The following is an 18747-nucleotide window of genomic DNA, read 5'->3' as shown; positions in this document are numbered from 1 at the left end:
GATTTTTGGCCGAGGTCCGCAGGTGCGTGGCTGGTGGGGATGGGAAAGGTGTGGAGGGAGCAGTGTTGGTGCAGTGCCGTGCTCCCCTTGGGGTGCCTTTGGCAGCGCCAGTGTCCCTGGAGCTGTAGGCTTTGTGGCTCTCTGAACCATAACCCTAACCCTAATTGTAATGGGAGCTTAGATTTTTGGCCGAGGTCCGCAGGTGCGTGGCTGGTGGGGATGGGAAAGGTGTGGAGGGAGCAGTGTTGGTGCAGTGCCATGCTCCCCTTGGCGTGTCTTTGGCAGCGCCAGTGTCCCTGGAGCTCTAGGCTTTGTGGCTCTCTGAACCCTAACCCTAACCCTAATTGTAATGGGAGCTTAGATTTTTGGCCGAGGTCCGCAGGTGCGTGGCTGGTGGGGATGGGAAAGGTGTGGAGGGAGCAGTGTTGGTGCAGTGCCGTGCTCCCCTTGGCGTGCCTTTTGCAGCGCCAGTGTCCCTGGAGCTGTAGGCTTTGTGGCTCTCTGAACCCTAACCCTAACCCTAATTGTAATGGGAGCTTAGATTTTTGGCCGAGGTCCGCAGGTGCGTGGCTGGTGGGGACGGGAAAGGTGTGGCGGGAGCAGTGTTGGTGCAGTGCCGTGCTCCCCTTGGCGTGCCTTTGGCAGCGCCAGTGTCCCTGGAGCTGTAGGCTTTGTGGCTCTCTGAACCCTAACCCTAACCCTAATTGTAATGGGAGCTTAGATTTTTGGCCGAGGTCCGCAGGTGCGTGGCTGGTGGGGATGGGAAAGGTGTGGCGGGAGCAGTGTTGGTGCAGTGCCGTGCTCCCCTTGGGGTGCCTTTGGCAGCGCCAGTGTCCCTGGAGCTGTAGGCTTTGTGGCTCTCTGAACCCTAACCCTAACCCTAATTGTAATGGGAGCTTAGATTTTTGGCCGAGGTCCGCAGGTGCGTGGCTGGTGGGGATGGGAAAGGTGTGGAGGGAGCAGTGTTGGTGCAGTGCCGTGCTCCCCTTGGCGTGCCTTTGGCAGCGCCAGTGTCCCTGGAGCTGTAGGCTTTGTGGCTCTCTGAACCCTAACCCTAACCCTAATTGTAATGGGAGCTTAGATTTTTGGCCGAGGTCCGCAGGTGCGTGGCTGGTGGGGATGGGAAAGGTGTGGAGGGAGCAGTGTTGGTGCAGTGCCATGCTCCCCTTGGGGTGCCTTTGGCAGCGCCAGTGTCCCTGGAGCTGTAGGCTTTGTGGCTCTCTGAACCCTAACCCTAACCCTAATTGTAATGGGAGCTTAGATTTTTGGCCGAGGTCCGCAGGTGCGTGGCTGGTGGGGACGGGAAAGGTGTGGAGGGAGCAGTGTTGGTGCAGTGCCGTGCTCCCCTTGGCGTGCCTTTGGCAGCGGCAGTGTCCCTGGAGCTCTAGGTTTGTGGCTCTCTGAACCCTAACCCTAACCCTAATTGTAATGGGAGCTTAGATTTTTGGCCGAGGTCCGCAGGTGCGTGGTTGGCGCAGACGGGAAAGGTGTGGAGGTAGCAGTGTTGGTGCAGTGCCGTGCTCCCCTTGGCGTGCCTTTGGCAGCGCCAGTGTCCCTGGAGCTGTAGGCTTTGTGGCTCTCTGAACCCTAACCCTAACCCTAATTGTAATGGGAGCTTAGATTTTTGGCCGAGGTCCGCAGGTGCATGGTATGCGCAGACGGGAAAGGTGTGGAGGGAGCAGTGTTGGTGCAGTGCCGTGCTCCCCTTGCCGTGCCTTTGGCAGCGGCAGTGTCCCTGGAGCTGTAGGCTTTGTGGCTCTCTGAACCCTAACCCTAACCCTAATTGTAATGGGAGCTTAGATTTTTGGCCGAGGTCCGCAGGTGCGTGGCTGGTGGGGACGGGAAAGGTGTGGAGGGAGCAGTGTTGGTGCAGTGCCGTGCTCCCCTTGGCGTGCCTTTTGCAGCGCCAGTGTCCCTGGAGCTGTAGGCTTTGTGGCTCTCTGAACCCTAACCCTAACCCTAATTGTAATGGGAGCTTAGATTTTTGGCCGAGGTCCGCAGGTGCGTGGCTGGTGGGGATGGGAAAGGTGTGGAGGGAGCAGTGTTGGTGCAGTGCCGTGCTCCCCTTGGCGTGCCTTTGGCAGCGCCAGTGTCCCTGGAGCTGTAGGCTTTGTGGCTCTCTGAACCCTAACCCTAACCCTAATTGTAATGGGAGCTTAGATTTTTGGCCGAGGTCCGCAGGTGCGTGGCTGGTGGGGATGGGAAAGGTGTGGAGGGAGCAGTGTTGGTGCAGTGCCGTGCTCCCCTTGGGGTGCCTTTGGCAGCGCCAGTGTCCCTGGAGCTGTAGGCTTTGTGGCTCTCTGAACCCTAACCCTAACCCTAATTGTAATGGGAGCTTAGATTTTTGGCCGAGGTCCGCAGGTGCGTGGCTGGTGGGGATGGGAAAGGTGTGGAGGGAGCAGTGTTGGTGCAGTGCCATGCTCCCCTTGGCGTGCCTTTTGCAGCGCCAGTGTCCCTGGAGCTGTAGGCTTTGTGGCTCTCTGAACCCTAACCCTAACCCTAATTGTAATGGGAGCTTAGATTTTTGGCCGAGGTCCGCAGGTGCGTGGCTGGTGGGGATGGGAAAGGTGTGGAGGGAGCAGTGTTGGTGCAGTGCCGTGCTCCCCTTGGCGTGCCTTTTGCAGCGCCAGTGTCCCTGGAGCTGTAGGCTTTGTGGCTCTCTGAACCCTAACCCTAACCCTAATTGTAATGGGAGCTTAGATTTTTGGCCGAGGTCCGCAGGTGCGTGGCTGGTGGGGACGGGAAAGGTGTGGCGGGAGCAGTGTTGGTGCAGTGCCGTGCTCCCCTTGGCGTGCCTTTGGCAGCGCCAGTGTCCCTGGAGCTGTAGGCTTTGTGGCTCTCGGAACCCTAACCCTAACCCTAATTGTAATGGGAGCTTAGATTTTTGGCCGAGGTCCGCAGGTGCGTGGCTGGTGGGGATGGGAAAGGTGTGGCGGGAGCAGTGTTGGTGCAGTGCCGTGCTCCCCTTGGGGTGCCTTTGGCAGCGCCAGTGTCCCTGGAGCTGTAGGCTTTGTGGCTCTCTGAACCCTAACCCTAACCCTAATTGTAATGGGAGCTTAGATTTTTGGCCGAGGTCCGCAGGTGCGTGGCTGGTGGGGATGGGAAAGGTGTGGAGGGAGCAGTGTTGGTGCAGTGCCGTGCTCCCCTTGGCGTGCCTTTGGCAGCGCCAGTGTCCCTGGAGCTGTAGGCTTTGTGGCTCTCTGAACCCTAACCCTAACCCTAATTGTAATGGGAGCTTAGATTTTTGGCCGAGGTCCGCAGGTGCGTGGCTGGTGGGGATGGGAAAGGTGTGGAGGGAGCAGTGTTGGTGCAGTGCCATGCTCCCCTTGGGGTGCCTTTGGCAGCGCCAGTGTCCCTGGAGCTGTAGGCTTTGTGGCTCTCTGAACCCTAACCTGAACCCTAATTGTAATGGGAGCTTAGATTTTTGGCCGAGGTCCGCAGGTGCGTGGTTGGCGCAGACGGGAAAGGTGTGGAGGGAGCAGTGTTGGTGCAGTGCCGTGCTCCCCTTGGCGTGCCTTTGGCAGCGCCAGTGTCCCTGGAGCTGTAGGCTTTGTGGCTCTCGGAACCCTAACCCTAACCCTAATTGTAATGGGAGCTTAGATTTTTGGCCAAGGTCCGCAGGTGCGTGGCTGGTGGGGATGGGAAAGGTGTGGAGGGAGCAGTGTTGGTGCAGTGCCATGCTCCCCTTGGCGTGCCTTTGGCAGCGCCAGTGTCCCTGGAGCTGTAGGCTTTGTGGCTCTCGGAACCCTAACCCTAACCCTAATTGTAATGGGAGCTTAGATTTTTGGCCGAGGTCCGCAGGTGCGTGGCTGGTGGGGATGGGAAAGGTGTGGAGGGAGCAGTGTTGGTGCAGTGCCGTGCTCCCCTTGGCGTGCCTTTGGCAGCGCCAGTGTCCCTGGAGCTGTAGGCTTTGTGGCTCTCTGAACCCTAACCCTAACCCTAATTGTAATGGGAGCTTAGATTTTTGGCCGAGGTCCGCAGGTGCGTGGCTGGTGGGGACGGGAAAGGTGTGGAGGGAGCAGTGTTGGTGCAGTGCCGTGCTCCCCTTGGCGTGCCTTTGGCAGCGCCAGTGTCCCTGGAGCTGTAGGCTTTGTGGCTCTCTGAACCCTAACCCTAACCCTAATTGTAATGGGAGCTTAGATTTTTGGCCGAGGTCCGCAGGTGCGTGGTTGGCGCAGACGGGAAAGGTGTGGAGGGAGCAGTGTTGGTGCAGTGCCGTGCTCCCCTTGGCGTGCCTTTGGCAGTGCCAGTGTCCCTGGAGCTGTAGGCTTTGTGGCTCTCGGAACCCTAACCCTAACCCTAATTGTAATGGGAGCTTAGATTTTTGGCCGAGGTCCGCAGGTGCGTGGCTGGTGGGGACGGGAAAGGTGTGGAGGGAGCAGTGTTGGTGCAGTGCCGTGCTCCCCTTGGCGTGCCTTTGGCAGCCCCAGTGTCCCTGGAGCTCTAGGCTTTGTGGCTCTCTGAACCCTAACCCTAACCCTAATTGTAATGGGAGCTTAGATTTTTGGCCGAGGTCCGCAGGTGCGTGGTTGGCGCGGACGGGAAAGGTGTGGCGGGAGCAGTGTTGGTGCAGTGCCGTGCTCCCCTTGGGGTGCCTTTGGCAGCGCCAGTGTCCCTGGAGCTGTAGGCTTTGTGGCTCTCTGAACCCTAACCCTAACCCTAATTGTAATGGGAGCTTAGATTTTTGGCCGAGGTCCGCAGGTGCGTGGCTGGTGGGGATGTGAAAGGTGTGGAGGGAGCAGTGTTGGTGCAGGGCCGTGCTCCCCTTGGCGTGCCTTTGGCAGCGCCAGTGTCCCTGGAGCTGTAGGCTTTGTGGCTCTCTGAACCCTAACCCTAACCCTAATTGTAATGGGAGCTTAGATTTTTGGCTGAGGTCCGCAGGTGCATGTTATGCGCAGACGGGAAAGGTGTGGCGGGAGCAGTGTTGGTGCAGTGCCGTGCTCCCCTTGGCGTGCCTTTGGCAGCGCCAGTGTCCCTGGAGCTGTAGGCTTTGTGGCTCTCTGAACCCTAACCCTAACCCTAATTGTAATGGGAGCTTAGATTTTTGGCTGAGGTCCGCAGGTGCATGTTATGCGCAGACGGGAAAGGTGTGGAGGGAGCAGTGTTGGTGCAGTGCCGTGCTCCCCTTGGGGTGCCTTTGGCAGCGCCAGTGTCCCTGGAGCTGTAGGCTTTGTGGCTCTCGGAACCCTAACCCTAACCCTAATTGTAATGGGAGCTTAGATTTTTGGCCGAGGTCCGCAGGTGCGTGGCTGGTGGGGATGGGAAAGGTGTGGCGGGAGCAGTGTTGGTGCAGTGCCATGCTCCCTTTGGCGTGCCTTTGGCAGCGCCAGTGTCCCTGGAGCTGTAGGCTTTGTGGCTCTCTGAACCCTAACCCTAACCCTAATTGTAATGGGAGCTTAGATTTTTGGCCGAGGTCCGCAGGTGCGTGGCTGGTGGGGATGGGAAAGGTGTGGAGGGAGCAGTGTTGGTGCAGTGCCGTGCTCCCCTTGGGGTGCCTTTGGCAGCGCCAGTGTCCCTGGAGCTCTAGGCTTTGTGGCTCTCTGAACCCTAACCCTAACCCAAATTGTAATGGGAGCTTAGATTTTTGGCCGAGGTCCGCAGGTGCGTGGCTGGTGGGGACGGGAAAGGTGTGGAGGGAGCAGTGTTGGTGCAGTGCCGTGCTCCCCTTGGCATGCCTTTGGCAGCGCCAGTGTCCCTGGAGCTGTAGGCTTTGTGGCTCTCTGAACCCTAACCCTAACCCTAATTGTAATGGGAGCTTAGATTTTTGGCCGAGGTCCGCAGGTGCGTGGTTGGCGCAAATGAGAAAGGTGTGGTGGGAGCAGTGTTGGTGCAGTGCCGTGCTCCCCTTGGCGCGCCTTTTGCAGCGCCAGTGTCCCTGGAGCTGTAGGCTTTGTGGCTCTCGGAACCCTAACCCTAACCCTAATTGTAATGGGAGCTTAGATTTTTGGCCGAGGTCCGCAGGTGCGTGGTTGGCGCAGACGGGAAAGGTGTGGAGGGAGCAGTGTTGCTGCAGTGCCGTGCTCCCCTTGGCGTGCCTTTGGCAGCGCCAGTGTCCCTGGAGCTGTAGGCTTTGTGGCTCTCTGAACCCTAACCCTAACCCTAATTGTAATGGGAGCTTAGATTTTTGGCCGAGGTCCGCAGGTGCATGATTGGTGCAAATGAGAAAGGTGTGGAGGGAGCAGTGTTGGTGCAGTGCCGTGCTCCCCTTGGGGTGCCTTTGGCAGCCCCAGTGTCCCTGGAGCTGTAGGCTTTGTGGCTCTCTGAACCCTAACCCGAACCCTAATTGTAATGGGAGCTTAGATTTTTGGCCGAGGTCCGCAGGTGCGTGGCTGGTGGGGATGGGAAAGGTGTGGAGGGAGCAGTGTTGGTGCAGTGCCATGCTCCCCTTGGCGTGCCTTTGGCAGCGCCAGTGTCCCTGGAGCTGTAGGCTTTGTGGCTCTCGGAACCCTAACCCTAACCCTAATTGTAATGGGAGCTTAGATTTTTGGCCGAGGTCCGCAGGTGCATGGTTGGCGCAAATGAGAAAGGTGTGGAGGGAGCAGTGTTGGTGCAGTGCCGTGCTCCCCTTGGCGTGCCTTTGGCAGCGCCAGTGTCCCTGGAGCTGTAGGCTTTGTGGCTCTCGGAACCCTAACCCTAACCCTAATTGTAATGGGAGCTTAGATTTTTGGCCGAGGTCCGCAGGTGCGTGGCTGGTGGGGATGGGAAAGGTGTGGAGGGAGCAGTGTTGGTGCAGTGCCGTGCTCCCCTTGGCGTGCCTTTTGCAGCGCCAGTGTCCCTGGAGCTGTAGGCTTTGTGGCTCTCTGAACCCTAACCCGAACCCTAATTGTAATGGGAGCTTAGATTTTTGGCCGAGGTCCGCAGGTGCGTGGCTGGTGGGGATGGGAAAGGTGTGGAGGGAGCAGTGTTGGTGCAGTGCCGTGCTCCCCTTGGCGTGCCTTTGGCAGCGCCAGTGTCCCTGGAGCTGTAGGCTTTGTGGCTCTCTGAACCCTAACCCTAACCCTAATTGTAATGGGAGCTTAGATTTTTGGCCGAGGTCCGCAGGTGCGTGGTTGGCGCAGACGGGAAAGGTGTGGAGGGAGCAGTGTTGGTGCAGTGCCGTGCTCCCCTTGGCGTGCCTTTGGCAGCGCCAGTGTCCCTGGAGCTGTAGGCTTTGTGGCTCTCTGAACCCTAACCCTAACCCTAATTGTAATGGGAGCTTAGATTTTTGGCCGAGGTCCGCAGGTGCGTGGCTGGTGGGGATGGGAAAGGTGTGGAGGGAGCAGTGTTGGTGTAGTGCCGTGCTCCCCTTGGGGTGCCTTTGGCAGCGCCAGTGTCCCTGGAGCTGTAGGCTTTGTGGCTCTCGGAACCCTAACCCTAACCCTAATTGTAATGGGAGCTTAGATTTTTGGCCGAGGTCCGCAGGTGCGTGGCTGGTGGGGATGGGAAAGGTGTGGAGGGAGCAGTGTTGGTGCAGTGCCTTGCTCCCTTTGGCGTGCCTTTGGCAGCGCCAGTGTCCCTGGAGCTGTAGGCTTTGTGGCTCTCTGAACCCTAACCCTAACCCTAATTGTAATGGGAGCTTAGATTTTTGGCCGAGGTCCGCAGGTGCGTGGCTGGTGGGGACGGGAAAGGTGTGGAGGGAGCAGTGTTGGTGCAGTGCCGTGCTCCCCTTGGCGTGCCTTTGGCAGCGCCAGTGTCCCTGGAGCTGTAGGCTTTGTGGCTCTCTGAACCCTAACCCTAACCCTAATTGTAATGGGAGCTTAGATTTTTGGCCGAGGTCCGCAGGTGCGTGGCTGGTGGGGATGGGAAAGGTGTGGAGGGAGCAGTGTTGGTGCAGTGCCGTGCTCCCCTTGGCGTGCCTTTGGCAGCGCCAGTGTCCCTGGAGCTGTAGGCTTTGTGGCTCTCTGAACCCTAACCCTAACCCTAATTGTAATGGGAGCTTAGATTTTTGGCCGAGGTCCGCAGGTGCGTGGCTGGTGGGGACGGGAAAGGTGTGGAGGGAGCAGTGTTGGTGCAGTGCCGTGCTCCCCTTGGCGTGCCTTTGGCAGCGCCAGTGTCCCTGGAGCTGTAGGCTTTGTGGCTCTCTGAACCCTAACCCTAACCCTAATTGTAATGGGAGCTTAGATTTTTGGCCGAGGTCCGCAGGTGCATGGTTGGCGCAAATGAGAAAGGTGTGGAGGGAGCAGTGTTGGTGCAGTGCCGTGCTCCCCTTGGCGTGCCTTTGGCAGCGCCAGTGTCCCTGGAGCTGTAGGCTTTGTGGCTCTCGGAACCCTAACCCTAACCCTAATTGTAATGGGAGCTTAGATTTTTGGCCGAGGTCCGCAGGTGCGTGGCTGGTGGGGATGGGAAAGGTGTGGAGGGAGCAGTGTTGGTGCAGTGCCGTGCTCCCCTTGGCGTGCCTTTTGCAGCGCCAGTGTCCCTGGAGCTGTAGGCTTTGTGGCTCTCTGAACCCTAACCCGAACCCTAATTGTAATGGGAGCTTAGATTTTTGGCCGAGGTCCGCAGGTGCGTGGCTGGTGGGGATGGGAAAGGTGTGGAGGGAGCAGTGTTGGTGCAGTGCCGTGCTCCCCTTGGCGTGCCTTTGGCAGCGCCAGTGTCCCTGGAGCTGTAGGCTTTGTGGCTCTCTGAACCCTAACCCTAACCCTAATTGTAATGGGAGCTTAGATTTTTGGCCGAGGTCCGCAGGTGCGTGGTTGGCGCAGACGGGAAAGGTGTGGAGGGAGCAGTGTTGGTGCAGTGCCGTGCTCCCCTTGGCGTGCCTTTGGCAGCGCCAGTGTCCCTGGAGCTGTAGGCTTTGTGGCTCTCTGAACCCTAACCCTAACCCTAATTGTAATGGGAGCTTAGATTTTTGGCCGAGGTCCGCAGGTGCGTGGCTGGTGGGGATGGGAAAGGTGTGGAGGGAGCAGTGTTGGTGTAGTGCCGTGCTCCCCTTGGGGTGCCTTTGGCAGCGCCAGTGTCCCTGGAGCTGTAGGCTTTGTGGCTCTCGGAACCCTAACCCTAACCCTAATTGTAATGGGAGCTTAGATTTTTGGCCGAGGTCCGCAGGTGCGTGGCTGGTGGGGATGGGAAAGGTGTGGAGGGAGCAGTGTTGGTGCAGTGCCGTGCTCCCTTTGGCGTGCCTTTGGCAGCGCCAGTGTCCCTGGAGCTGTAGGCTTTGTGGCTCTCTGAACCCTAACCCTAACCCTAATTGTAATGGGAGCTTAGATTTTTGGCCGAGGTCCGCAGGTGCGTGGCTGGTGGGGACGGGAAAGGTGTGGAGGGAGCAGTGTTGGTGCAGTGCCGTGCTCCCCTTGGCGTGCCTTTGGCAGCGCCAGTGTCCCTGGAGCTGTAGGCTTTGTGGCTCTCTGAACCCTAACCCTAACCCTAATTGTAATGGGAGCTTAGATTTTTGGCCGAGGTCCGCAGGTGCGTGGCTGGTGGGGATGGGAAAGGTGTGGAGGGAGCAGTGTTGGTGCAGTGCCGTGCTCCCCTTGGCGTGCCTTTGGCAGCGCCAGTGTCCCTGGAGCTGTAGGCTTTGTGGCTCTCTGAACCCTAACCCTAACCCTAATTGTAATGGGAGCTTAGATTTTTGGCCGAGGTCCGCAGGTGCGTGGCTGGTGGGGATGGGAAAGGTGTGGAGGGAGCAGTGTTGGTGCAGTGCCGTGCTCCCCTTGGCGTGCCTTTGGCAGCGCCAGTGTCCCTGGAGCTGTAGGCTTTGTGGCTCTCTGAACCCTAACCCTAACCCTAATTGTAATGGGAGCTTAGATTTTTGGCCGAGGTCCGCAGGTGCGTGGCTGGTGGGGATGGGAAAGGTGTGGAGGGAGCAGTGTTGGTGCAGTGCCGTGCTCCCCTTGGCGTGCCTTTGGCAGCGCCAGTGTCCCTGGAGCTGTAGGCTTTGTGGCTTTCGGAACCCTAACCCTAACCCTAATTGTAATGGGAGCTTAGATTTTTGGCCGAGGTCCGCAGGTGCATAATTGGCGCAAATGAGAAAGGTGTGGAGGGAGCAGTGTTGGTGCAGTGCCGTGCTCCCCTTGGCGTGCCTTTGGCAGCGCCAGTGTCCCTGGAGCTGTAGGCTTTGTGGCTCTCTGAACCCTAACCCTAACCCTAATTGTAATGGGAGCTTAGATTTTTGGCCGAGGTCCGCAGGTGCATGATTGGTGCAAATGAGAAAGGTGTGGAGGGAGCAGTGTTGGTGCAGTGCCGTGCTCCCCTTGGGGTGCCTTTGGCAGCGCCAGTGTCCCTGGAGCTGTAGGCTTTGTGGCTCTCTGAACCCTAACCCGAACCCTAATTGTAATGGGAGCTTAGATTTTTGGCCGAGGTCCGCAGGTGCGTGGCTGGTGGGGATGGGAAAGGTGTGGAGGGAGCAGTGTTGGTGCAGTGCCATGCTCCCCTTGGCGTGCCTTTGGCAGCGCCAGTGTCCCTGGAGCTGTAGGCTTTGTGGCTCTCTGAACCCTAACCCGAACCCTAATTGTAATGGGAGCTTAGATTTTTGGCCGAGGTCCGCAGGTGCATGGTTGGCGCAAATGAGAAAGGTGTGGAGGGAGCAGTGTTGGTGCAGTGCCGTGCTCCCCTTGGCGTGCCTTTGGCAGCGCCAGTGTCCCTGGAGCTGTAGGCTTTGTGGCTCTCGGAACCCTAACCCTAACCCTAATTGTAATGGGAGCTTAGATTTTTGGCCGAGGTCCGCAGGTGCGTGGCTGGTGGGGATGGGAAAGGTGTGGAGGGAGCAGTGTTGGTGCAGTGCCGTGCTCCCCTTGGCGTGCCTTTTGCAGCGCCAGTGTCCCTGGAGCTGTAGGCTTTGTGGCTCTCTGAACCCTAACCCGAACCCTAATTGTAATGGGAGCTTAGATTTTTGGCCGAGGTCCGCAGGTGCGTGGCTGGTGGGGATGGGAAAGGTGTGGAGGGAGCAGTGTTGGTGCAGTGCCGTGCTCCCCTTGGCGTGCCTTTGGCAGCGCCAGTGTCCCTGGAGCTGTAGGCTTTGTGGCTCTCTGAACCCTAACCCTAACCCTAATTGTAATGGGAGCTTAGATTTTTGGCCGAGGTCCGCAGGTGCGTGGTTGGCGCAGACGGGAAAGGTGTGGAGGGAGCAGTGTTGGTGCAGTGCCGTGCTCCCCTTGGCGTGCCTTTGGCAGCGCCAGTGTCCCTGGAGCTGTAGGCTTTGTGGCTCTCGGAACCCTAACCCTAACCCTAATTGTAATGGGAGCTTAGATTTTTGGCCGAGGTCCGCAGGTGCGTGGCTGGTGGGGATGTGAAAGGTGTGGAGGGAGCAGTGTTGGTGTAGTGCCGTGCTCCCCTTGGGGTGCCTTTGGCAGCGCCAGTGTCCCTGGAGCTGTAGGCTTTGTGGCTCTCTGAACCCTAACCCTAACCCTAATTGTAATGGGAGCTTAGATTTTTGGCCGAGGTCCGCAGGTGCGTGGCTGGTGGGGATGGGAAAGGTGTGGAGGGAGCAGTGTTGGTGCAGTGCCGTGCTCCCTTTGGCGTGCCTTTGGCAGCGCCAGTGTCCCTGGAGCTGTAGGCTTTGTGGCTCTCTGAACCCTAACCCTAACCCTAATTGTAATGGGAGCTTAGATTTTTGGCCGAGGTCCGCAGGTGCGTGGCTGGTGGGGACGGGAAAGGTGTGGAGGGAGCAGTGTTGGTGCAGTGCCGTGCTCCCCTTGGCGTGCCTTTGGCAGCGCCAGTGTCCCTGGAGCTGTAGGCTTTGTGGCTCTCTGAACCCTAACCCTAACCCTAATTGTAATGGGAGCTTAGATTTTTGGCCGAGGTCCGCAGGTGCGTGGCTGGTGGGGATGGGAAAGGTGTGGAGGGAGCAGTGTTGGTGCAGTGCCGTGCTCCCTTTGGCGTGCCTTTGGCAGCGCCAGTGTCCCTGGAGCTGTAGGCTTTGTGGCTCTCTGAACCCTAACCCTAACCCTAATTGTAATGGGAGCTTAGATTTTTGGCCGAGGTCCGCAGGTGCGTGGCTGGTGGGGACGGGAAAGGTGTGGAGGGAGCAGTGTTGGTGCAGTGCCGTGCTCCCCTTGGGGTGCCTTTGGCAGCGCCAGTGTCCCTGGAGCTGTAGGCTTTGTGGCTCTCTGAACCCTAACCCTAACCCTAATTGTAATGGGAGCTTAGATTTTTGGCCGAGGTCCGCAGGTGAGTGGCTGGTGGGGATGGGAAAGGTGTGGAGGGAGCAGTGTTGGTGCAGTGCCGTGCTCCCCTTGGCGTGCCTTTGGCAGCGCCAGTGTCCCTGGAGCTGTAGGCTTTGTGGCTCTCTGAACCCTAACCCTAACCCTAATTGTAATGGGAGCTTAGATTTTTGGCTGAGGTCCGCAGGTGCATTATTGGCGCAAATGAGAAGGGTGTGGAGGGAGCAGTGTTGGTGCAGTGCCGTGCTCCCCTTGGGGTGCCTTTGGCAGCGCCAGTGTCCCTGGAGCTGTAGGCTTTGTGGCTCTCTGAACCCTAACCCTAACCCTAATTGTAATGGGAGCTTAGATTTTTGGCCGAGATCCGCAGGTGCATGATTGGTGCAAATGAGAAAGGTGTGGAGGGAGCAGTGTTGGTGCAGTGCCGTGCTCCCCTTGGCGTGCCTTTGGCAGCGCCAGTGTCCCTGGAGCTGTAGGCTTTGTGGCTCTCGGAACCCTAACCCTAACCCTAATTGTAATGGGAGCTTAGATTTTTGGCCGAGGTCCGCAGGTGCGTGGCTGGTGGGGATGGGAAAGGTGTGGAGGGAGCAGTGTTGGTGCAGTGCCGTGCTCCCCTTGGCGTGCCTTTGGCAGCGCCAGTGTCCCTGGAGCTGTAGGCTTTGTGGCTCTCGGAACCCTAACCCTAACCCTAATTGTAATGGGAGCTTAGATTTTTGGCCGAGGTCCGCAGGTGCATGGTTGGCGCAAATGAGAAAGGTGTGGAGGGAGCAGTGTTGGTGCAGTGCCGTGCTCCCCTTGGCGTGCCTTTGGCAGCGCCAGTGTCCCTGGAGCTGTAGGCTTTGTGGCTCTCTGAACCCTAACCCTAACCCTAATTGTAATGGGAGCTTAGATTTTTGGCCGAGGTCCGCAGGTGCGTGGTTGGCGCAGACGGGAAAGGTGTGGAGGGAGCAGTGTTGGTGCAGTGCCGTGCTCCCCTTGGCGTGCCTTTGGCAGCGCCAGTGTCCCTGGAGCTGTAGGCTTTGTGGCTTTCGGAACCCTAACCCTAACCCTAATTGTAATGGGAGCTTAGATTTTTGGCCGAGGTCCGCAGGTGCGTGGCTGGTGGGGATGGGAAAGGTGTGGAGGGAGCAGTGTTGGTGTAGTGCCGTGCTCCCCTTGGGGTGCCTTTGGCAGCGCCAGTGTCCCTGGAGCTGTAGGCTTTGTGGCTCTCTGAACCCTAACCCTAACCCTAATTGTAATGGGAGCTTAGATTTTTGGCCGAGGTCCGCAGGTGCGTGGCTGGTGGGGATGGGAAAGGTGTGGAGGGAGCAGTGTTGGTGCAGTGCCGTGCTCCCCTTGGCGTGCCTTTGGCAGCGCCAGTGTCCCTGGAGCTGTAGGCTTTGTGGCTCTCGGAACCCTAACCCTAACCCTAATTGTAATGGGAGCTTAGATTTTTGGCCGAGGTCCGCAGGTGCGTGGCTGGTGGGGATGGGAAAGGTGTGGAGGGAGCAGTGTTGGTGCAGTGCCGTGCTCCCCTTGGCGTGCCTTTGGCAGCGCCAGTGTCCCTGGAGCTGTAGGCTTTGTGGCTCTCTGAACCCTAACCCTAACCCTAATTGTAATGGGAGCTTAGATTTTTGGCCGAGGTCCGCAGGTGCGTGGCTGGTGGGGATGGGAAAGGTGTGGAGGGAGCAGTGTTGGTGCAGTGCCGTGCTCCCCTTGGCGTGCCTTTGGCAGCGCCAGTGTCCCTGGAACTGTAGGCTTTGTGGCTCTCTGAACCCTAACCCTAACCCTAATTGTAATGGGAGCTTAGATTTTTGGCCGAGGTCCGCAGGTGCGTGGTTGGCGCAGACGGGAAAGGTGTGGAGGGAGCAGTGTTGGTGCAGTGCCGTGCTCCCCTTGGCGTGCCTTTGGCAGCGCCAGTGTCCCTGGAGCTGTAGTCTTTGTGGCTTTCGGAACCCTAACCCTAACCCTAATTGTAATGGGAGCTTAGATTTTTGGCCGAGGTCCGCAGGTGCGTGGCTGGTGGGGATGTGAAAGGTGTGGAGGGAGCAGTGTTGGTGTAGTGCCGTGCTCCCCTTGGGGTGCCTTTGGCAGCGCCAGTGTCCCTGGAGCTGTAGGCTTTGTGGCTCTCTGAACCCTAACCCTAACCCTAATTGTAATGGGAGCTTAGATTTTTGGCCGAGGTCCGCAGGTGCGTGGCTGGTGGGGACGGGAAAGGTGTGGAGGGAGCAGTGTTGGTGCAGTGCCGTGCTCCCCTTGGCGTGCCTTTGGCAGCGCCAGTGTCCCTGGAGCTGTAGGCTTTGTGGCTCTCTGAACCCTAACCCTAACCCTAATTGTAATGGGAGCTTAGATTTTTGGCCGAGGTCCGCAGGTGCGTGGCTGGTGGGGATGGGAAAGGTGTGGAGGGAGCAGTGTTGGTGTAGTGCCGTGCTCCCCTTGGCGTGCCTTTGGCAGCGGCAGTGTCCCTGGAGCTGTAGGCTTTGTGGCTCTCGGAACCCTAACCCTAACCCTAATTGTAATGGGAGCTTAGATTTTTGGCCGAGGTCCGCAGGTGCGTGGCTGGTGGGGATGGGAAAGGTGTGGAGGGAGCAGTGTTGGTGCAGTGCCGTGCTCCCCTTGGCGTGCCTTTGGCAGCGCCAGTGTCCCTGGAGCTGTAGGCTTTGTGGCTCTCTGAACCCTAACCCTAACCCTAATTGTAATGGGAGCTTAGATTTTTGGCCGAGGTCCGCAGGTGCGTGGCTGGTGGGGATGGGAAAGGTGTGGAGGGAGCAGTGTTGGTGCAGTGCCGTGCTCCCCTTGGCGTGCCTTTGGCAGCGGCAGTGTCCCTGGAGCTGTAGGCTTTGTGGCTCTCGGAACCCTAACCCTAACCCTAATTGTAATGGGAGCTTAGATTTTTGGCCGAGGTCCGCAGGTGCGTGGTTGGCGCAGACGGGAAAGGTGTGGAGGGAGCAGTGTTGGTGTAGTGCCATGCTCCCCTTGGCGTGCCTTTGGCAGCGCCAGTGTCCCTGGAGCTGTAGGCTTTGTGGCTCTCGGAACCCTAACCCTAACCCTAATTGTAATGGGAGCTTAGATTTTTGGCCGAGGTCCGCAGGTGCGTGGCTGGTGGGGATGGGAAAGGTGTGGCGGGAGCAGTGTTGGTGCAGTGCCGTGCTCCCCTTGGGGTGCCTTTGGCAGCGCCAGTGTCCCTGGAGCTGTAGGCTTTGTGGCTTTCAGAACCCTAACCCGAACCCTAATTGTAATGGGAGCTTAGATTTTTGGCCGAGGTCCGCAGGTGCGTGGCTGGTGGGGATGGGAAAGGTGTGGAGGGAGCAGTGTTGGTGCAGTGCCGTGCTCCCCTTGGCGTGCCTTTGGCAGCGCCAGTGTCCCTGGAGCTGTAGGCTTTGTGGCTTTCGGAACCCTAACCCTAACCCTAATTGTAATGGGAGCTTAGATTTTTGGCCGAGGTCCGCAGGTGCGTGGCTGGTGGGGATGGGAAAGGTGTGGAGGGAGCAGTGTTGGTGTAGTGCCGTGCTCCCCTTGGGGTGCCTTTGGCAGCGCCAGTGTCCCTGGAGCTGTAGGCTTTGTGGCTCTCTGAACCCTAACCCTAACCCTAATTGTAATGGGAGCTTAGATTTTTGGCCGAGGTCCGCAGGTGCGTGGCTGGTGGGGATGGGAAAGGTGTGGAGGGAGCAGTGTTGGTGCAGTGCCGTGCTCCCTTTGGCGTGCCTTTGGCAGCGCCAGTGTCCCTGGACCTGTAGGCTTTGTGGCTCTCTGAGCCCTAACCCTAACCCTAATTGTAATGGGAGCTTAGATTTTTGGCCGAGGTCCGCAGGTGCGTGGCTGGTGGGGACGGGAAAGGTGTGGAGGGAGCAGTGTTGGTGCAGTGCCGTGCTCCCCTTGGCGTGCCTTTGGCAGCGCCAGTGTCCCTGGAGCTGTAGGCTTTGTGGCTCTCTGAACCCTAACCCTAACCCTAATTGTAATGGGAGCTTAGATTTTTGGCCGAGGTCCGCAGGTGCGTGGCTGGTGGGGATGGGAAAGGTGTGGAGGGAGCAGTGTTGGTGCAGTGCCATGCTCCCCTTGGCGTGCCTTTGGCAGCGCCAGTGTCCCTGGAGCTGTAGGCTTTGTGGCTCTCTGAACCCTAACCCTAACCCTAATTGTAATGGGAGCTTAGATTTTTGGCTGAGGTCCGCAGGTGCATAATTGGCGCAAATGAGAAGGGTGTGGAGGGAGCAGTGTTGGTGCAGTGCCGTGCTCCCCTTGGGGTGCCTTTGGCAGCGCCAGTGTCCCTGGAGCTGTAGGCTTTGTGGCTCTCTGAACCCTAACCCTAACCCTAATTGTAATGGGAGCTTAGATTTTTGGCCGAGGTCCGCAGGTGCGTGGCTGGTGGGGATGGGAAAGGTGTGGAGGGAGCAGTGTTGGTGCAGTGCCGTGCTCCCCTTGGCGTGCCTTTGGCAGCGCCAGTGTCCCTGGAGCTGTAGGCTTTGTGGCTCTCGGAACCCTAACCCGAACCCTAATTGTAATGGGAGCTTAGATTTTTGGCCGAGGTCCGCAGGTGCATGATTGGTGCAAATGAGAAAGGTGTGGAGGGAGCAGTGTTGGTGCAGTGCCGTGCTCCCCTTGGCGTGCCTTTGGCAGCGCCAGTGTCCCTGGAGCTGTAGGCTTTGTGGCTCTCGGAACCCTAACCCTAACCCTAATTGTAATGGGAGCTTAGATTTTTGGCCGAGGTCCGCAGGTGCATGGTTGGCGCAAATGAGAAAGGTGTGGAGGGAGCAGTGTTGGTGCAGTGCCGTGCTCCCCTTGGCGTGCCTTTGGCAGCGCCAGTGTCCCTGGAGCTGTAGGCTTTGTGGCTCTCGGAACCCTAACCCTAACCCTAATTGTAATGGGAGCTTAGATTTTTGGCCGAGGTCCGCAGGTGCGTGGCTGGTGGGGATGGGAAAGGTGTGGAGGGAGCAGTGTTGGTGCAGTGCCGTGCTCCCCTTGGCGTGCCTTTGGCAGCGCCAGTGTCCCTGGAGCTGTAGGCTTTGTGGCTCTCTGAACCCTAACCCTAACCCTAATTGTAATGGGAGCTTAGATTTTTGGCCGAGGTCCGCAGGTGCGTGGCTGGTGGGGATGGGAAAGGTGTGGAGGGAGCAGTGTTGGTGCAGTGCCGTGCTCCCCTTGGCGTGCCTTTGGCAGCGCCAGTGTCCCTGGAACTGTAGGCTTTGTGGCTCTCTGAACCCTAACCCTAACCCTAATTGTAATGGGAGCTTAGATTTTTGGCCGAGGTCCGCAGGTGCGTGGTTGGCGCAGACGGGAAAGGTGTGGAGGGAGCAGTGTTGGTGCAGTGCCGTGCTCCCCTTGGCGTGCCTTTGGCAGCGCCAGTGTCCCTGGAGCTGTAGTCTTTGTGGCTTTCGGAACCCTAACCCTAACCCTAATTGTAATGGGAGCTTAGATTTTTGGCCGAGGTCCGCAGGTGCGTGGCTGGTGGGGATGTGAAAGGTGTGGAGGGAGCAGTGTTGGTGTAGTGCCGTGCTCCCCTTGGGGTGCCTTTGGCAGCGCCAGTGTCCCTGGAGCTGTAGGCTTTGTGGCTCTCTGAACCCTAACCCTAACCCTAATTGTAATGGGAGCTTAGATTTTTGGCCGAGGTCCGCAGGTGCGTGGCTGGTGGGGACGGGAAAGGTGTGGAGGGAGCAGTGTTGGTGCAGTGCCGTGCTCCCCTTGGCGTGCCTTTGGCAGCGCCAGTGTCCCTGGAGCTGTAGGCTTTGTGGCTCTCTGAACCCTAACCCTAACCCTAATTGTAATGGGAGCTTAGATTTTTGGCCGAGGTCCGCAGGTGCGTGGCTGGTGGGGATGGGAAAGGTGTGGAGGGAGCAGTGTTGGTGTAGTGCCGTGCTCCCCTTGGCGTGCCTTTGGCAGCGCCAGTGTCCCTGGAGCTGTAGGCTTTGTGGCTCTCTGAACCCTAACCCTAACCCTAATTGTAATGGGAGCTTAGATTTTTGGCCGAGGTCCGCAGGTGCGTGGCTGGTGGGGATGGGAAAGGTGTGGAGGGAGCAGTGTTGGTGCAGTGCCGTGCTCCCCTTGGCGTGCCTTTGGCAGCGCCAGTGTCCCTGGAGCTGTAGGCTTTGTGGCTCTCTGAACCCTAACCCTAACCCTAATTGTAATGGGAGCTTAGATTTTTGGCCGAGGTCCGCAGGTGCGTGGCTGGTGGGGATGGGAAAGGTGTGGAGGGAGCAGTGTTGGTGCAGTGCCGTGCTCCCCTTGGGGTGCCTTTGGCAGCGCCAGTGTCCCTGGAGCTGTAGGCTTTGTGGCTTTCGGAACCCTAACCCTAACCCTAATTGTAATGGGAGCTTAGATTTTTGGCCGAGGTCCGCAGGTGCATAATTGGCGCAAATGAGAAAGGTGTGGAGGGAGCAGTGTTGGTGCAGTGCCGTGCTCCCCTTGGCGTGCCTTTGGCAGCGCCAGTGTCCCTGGGGCTGTAGGCTTTGTGGCTCTCGGAACCCTAACCCTAACCCTAATTGTAATGGGAGCTTAGATTTTTGGCCGAGGTCCGCAGGTGCGTGGCTGGTGGGGATGGGAAAGGTGTGGCGGGAGCAGTGTTGGTGCAGTGCCGTGCTCCCCTTGGCGTGCCTTTGGCAGCGCCAGTGTCCCTGGAGCTGTAGGCTTTGTGGCTCTCTGAACCCTAACCCTAACCCTAATTGTAATGGGAGCTTAGATTTTTGGCCGAGGTCCGCAGGTGCGT

Source organism: Platalea leucorodia (genome assembly GCF_965183815.1).
Source record: "Platalea leucorodia genome assembly, chromosome: 7".
Lineage (NCBI taxonomy): Eukaryota > Metazoa > Chordata > Aves > Pelecaniformes > Threskiornithidae > Platalea > Platalea leucorodia.
The sequence above is the reverse complement of the archived record's forward strand: the minus strand, read 5'-3'. Positions refer to the sequence as shown.